We start from the raw sequence: 4,666 nt of genomic DNA, 5'->3' as shown, positions 1-4,666 counted from the left end.
CGGTTGGGTTATACAGCTAGGTCGACTTGAGTTATGTACCGGATAAACGAATTTATTATAGGGTTAATGGCTTGACTAGTGGGCCTAGTTTAATGCAATTGTTATTTTGGTTAATTTGCATGTTTTTTTTAATTTTATTCAATTTAAAATGTGTCTCAAATTTTATTCGAATTTATTTATTTTTATGAATATTTAACCCAAATATATCTTTGATCCATTCATTTTACTTTTATTTTAAAAATATTATATTATTTTTCTAATTTAATACCAAAGAAGTTTATATTTTTAAGTTTATCAAATTTATTTTTAATCATCTAAACACAGAAAATTAATATATATATATATATATATATATATTGATGCAAATAGAAATAGTTAATTTTATTAAAAATAAAATTACAATAAATATTTATAACATAAACATAAACTAAACACATAATTAAGACATTTTGTATAACTTAATATTTTATAATATCCCTAAATGTTAAGATGAAGGACTGGATCCTTAAATAAGTCTAATCTATATCTTAAAACAATATATTTTTATCCATACGTGTGTTAAAAATTAGCGTAAAAAATATGTCGAAACAACATAAGCTATCCGACGCATACAAGGTAATCCAATCACTGCAAACAAGGGAAGACGAAGAGACTAAGTAGAGAAAATTTTCAGTGATGTAAAAATATAATTTATATATTTCACTTAAATTTTATGAACAAAACAATCTATCTTCCAACTATGGTCGTGACTGTGATATCATTTGAAGACACAATTTCTTTATCATCCACAACATATTCCTCTTCCACGGCGGTCCTCAGGAATGTATACGTTGGTTTCGTAGGCGTCGGAAGTGTCGCGGTTTCGCTCTCGAGCAGTACCATGACGGCATCCATTTTCGGTCTATGTGCTGGAGAATCTTGCACGCACAGCATCCCTATATGTATGCATTTCAACACTTCATTTGGAGAGCTTGAATCCCGAATGCAAGGATCCACCAAATCCATTACTTTATCTTCACTCCAAGACGCCATGCTGAAACCAGTTTCCCACTTGATTAGTATAATATTTCAGCTTCAGCTGCAGATATGATCAAATGATGCATTTTCTGCACTTACATATGCGAGAAGACTTGTATGCTCGAATGATCGAAAGCTACTGTTCCTATGGCCACTAACGATCTCCAACAATAGTACCCGAAGCTGTAAACATCGGATTTCACCGAAAATAGGCCTTCCATGCATATTCAGGAGACATATATCCACTGCACATTTCAAGGAAAGAGACGATTAGTTCTGTCGAAAGCTATTGACATTTTTCGAAACTCGAGCTTTCTGTTTTAACAAGTAGAGTGATTGCTTACTATGTGCCAACGACTCGAACTGTATTAGCTTCGTTTTGGTTTCCCCCGAACATTCTGGCCATACCAAAGTCTGAAATCTTTGGATTCATTTCTGCATCCAATAAAATGTTGCTGGCCTTTAAGTCTCTATGGATTATTCTGTGCCTCGAGTCTCGGTGGAGATAAAGAAGTCCTCTTGCGATGCCTTCGATGATGCTGAGGCGGGTTTTCCAGTCTAGCTCTGCTTTCTTGGCCTCATCTGCAGGAAAATTTTATCAGTTTCTAACTGTCAGAAGTCACAGCACAATCGAACAGCTACAACTAGAAAGAAAAGTAAACTTGGATAACAAGGAACATACCAAAAAGAAGATTGTCTAAACTTTTATTAGGCATATACTCATAAATCAGCAGCTTTTCTTCCCCTTGAATGGAGCAGCCCAATAGTCTAACAAGATTTCTATGCTGCAGTTTGGCAATCAATATAATCTCGGTTCTGAACTCCTCTAAGCCTTGGCCGGACTGTCCCGAAAGCCTCTTCACCGCTATTTGTTCGCCTCCAGGAAGTTCCCCCTAGTGATGAAACATAAACAGAAACTGTTATTACCTTTGGTTCAATTCAATAGCATTGGCACATTAAAGCTTTGTAACTAAACTAAAGAAACTCACTTTGTAAACGGCGCCGAAACCACCCTGCCCGAGTCTGTTCCCTTCGCAAAAGTTGTTTGTTGCAGTAGCAATACAACTAAAATCAAAATTTTGTAGCTCTGGCCCATTGACTTGATTCACATCTGTAAGGATATCAGTTGGTCCCGAAAGATCTGTTGAGAATTCTTTGCTTTTTCCCTTGGACACATCGAAAACTGCTACATCATCGTCCTTGCAGCAAGGCTTCGATGAAACTGCAAACAAACCTGAAAAAATAAATACCCACATTTCGTTTCATATCTTATTTGCGTTAGAGGGAGAAAAATCTTACCATTTAGCTTCGTCTTGAATCTCCAAAGGAGCCAAAGAGATGCTCCCAAGAAGCCTGCCACTATCAGAGAAATTATAACTATCGCGAGACTCGATATCTTCCTCCTGCGATCTACATTCAAAGTGATAAAAGAAGGGTGTTAGCATATGTTGTTACAAGATGTGTTAGATGTCCATTGTTTAAAGATCTTGTAGAAGATTCAAATTTGCTTCATATATATAGGCAGCTAATAAATACAGCAGAATCAATGTTAAAATTAGTGTATGGTCTGTCATTTTGGTTAACATGATGCAGATCACTAGATGCCTAATTTGCCACAAATCTGATAAAGTTACTGCAATTTGAAGAAATTTGTTCACGAACTTTGGTACTATGGCGAAAGCGTGATAGTGAAAAGCTTCTAATGGGACCATAGCTCACCTGATTCGGAGTGATGGAGGCGGTAGAAGAAATTTATGTTTCCACCTTGGTGAAAATACTGCATATCGACCAAGTCCGCTGTCCATATCATGCATCTAATCCCAGGAATAAATGCAACCGCAGTACATGAACAATCTTCCAAGCACCGTAGTTTACAAGCTTCTTCATCCCCCTCGGACAACAACAATTTTGATAAATCCGGTAGCTTTGTGCACTTGATTTTCTCAAGTACATCTGGTTTAGCCTTTCCTACTGATGTACCATTAGTCCTCGGGCACTGCAGTTCGGTATTACGTACACACCCACCTGACCAGTCCCTTGCATTCCACTGAGCTTGAGACCTTGGTCTAAACCCTTCTAAACAAATGCACATTCGACGATCAAGTCGGTCACAGGTCGAATAATTGCCACAAAAATTATAAAGCTCACATTCATTAGCAGGGTCAGGCTCCGATTGCAGATAGTCCCATTGCTTTTTACCAGCATTCCACCTTGACTGCTTTTCTCTACCCTCCCAGCTTATCTGAAATCGAAAATTTTCCGGTGTTGATGCCCTGTACGTAATGTACATGGTTCCGGTTTCATCCGGCTGCGAAATGTCGAAACCATGGAAGGTACTGGCATTGTTTCTCATGAAGGGGACGCCTGTGAAAAACTGACCATTCCACTGCCCACTTCTCCACCATCTCTTGCCATGGTTCCATATTACTATCTGCTGTCCTCCACTAGGATCAACTCCCATGCTGTAGTTTCCCGGTGAAGGATCATCGGGCGATTTCCATGAGCTGAAAGGTTGGTATTCGCCTCTTTTAGAACTCACCGGAACTCTCATTCCCGGTAAAAAAGTATCGGTGGGCTCGTCGAAGCTCTGCCATAAGGCCTTGTTTGAATCACCAATACTGTCCTCTGTTGATAGCATGAAATTTCCGGTATTCATCAGTTTCGCTGATGAACCAGGAACATTCGATGACCATACTGAACTGTTATTTCCATCTCGGACGACTAATTTGCCGTCAGTTTCGATGCTCAAAATTCCATTTCTGCCTGATATTGGCCTGTCTCTATTAGCAACCCAAACAATTGCTTTCGAATCAAACTTGTACCATATCCCTACATATCTGAATATGGAGTTTCCAGGTCTGAAAAATCCCAGTTCAAAAACATTATTCCCGGATATCAAGCTCCCGCCATCTCTTATTGATTCGCCTCGCTTGATTGTATCAGTAACCGCATAGCTAAACTGAGCAACAGAATACAGCAGAAAGATTAGTGAAGCTGGAGAGATAAAAACTGGGATTTTGTTATGAGTTTCCATATCATAGTCCCTGAGAAATTCAGAGATTCAGAAATGGAAGATGGTTTGGAGTTGAGAACAGAAGACTCCAAGGGTAGATTTTTGAGGTTTTTAAACGAGATTAGGAACACGTTTTAGACCTTGAAAACCTGGTGAAAACCAAGGGAAGAACTTAAGAAACGTCTTAAATGTCACAATCACTCGGCAAAGCTTACTTTTTGACGGGGAATTTGATTCGGGTCTTAAATTATGAACAGAGCATAAAGACAAATCAGAAAACAGTGTTTGATGTTCGGTCAAGTATTTTGAGCATTAGTTGCCTAATCTATAGGCGGTGAAAATGATTGGGATAAACTACATAGTTAGTATCTAAACTATTAATTTTAATTTTTTTAGCACTTAAACTTTTTATTTTTTAAAATTATTTCCATTAAATTTTGAACATGATACTAAAATAAAACAATAATTTAATTTAATTTAAAAAAAATATGAAAATTTAAGTATTAAAATAAATTAAAGTTGATAATTTATGTACTAAACGTATAATTATATCCAAATGATTTTTACAATGACAGAATTCATTGAACTTATCATCTTTCTCACCTTTGAGGCACTGAATTCCAAGTAATATGGAAA

General features: G+C 37.2%; 1 pseudogene; it reads right to left on the bottom strand.

The window, feature by feature from the left end:
• Window positions 1-1,045: 1,045 nt before the first annotated feature.
• Window positions 1,046-4,130, bottom strand: LOC120189382 (annotated as a pseudogene).
• Between the last annotated feature and the right edge of the window lie 536 nt (window positions 4,131-4,666).

This window comes from Hibiscus syriacus, unplaced genomic scaffold (genome assembly GCF_006381635.1).
Source record: "Hibiscus syriacus cultivar Baekdansim isolate YM2019G1 unplaced genomic scaffold, ASM638163v2 tig00004072_pilon, whole genome shotgun sequence".
Classification (NCBI taxonomy): Eukaryota; Viridiplantae; Streptophyta; class Magnoliopsida; order Malvales; family Malvaceae; genus Hibiscus; species Hibiscus syriacus.
The sequence above is the reverse complement of the archived record's forward strand: the minus strand, read 5'-3'. Positions and strand labels throughout refer to the sequence as shown.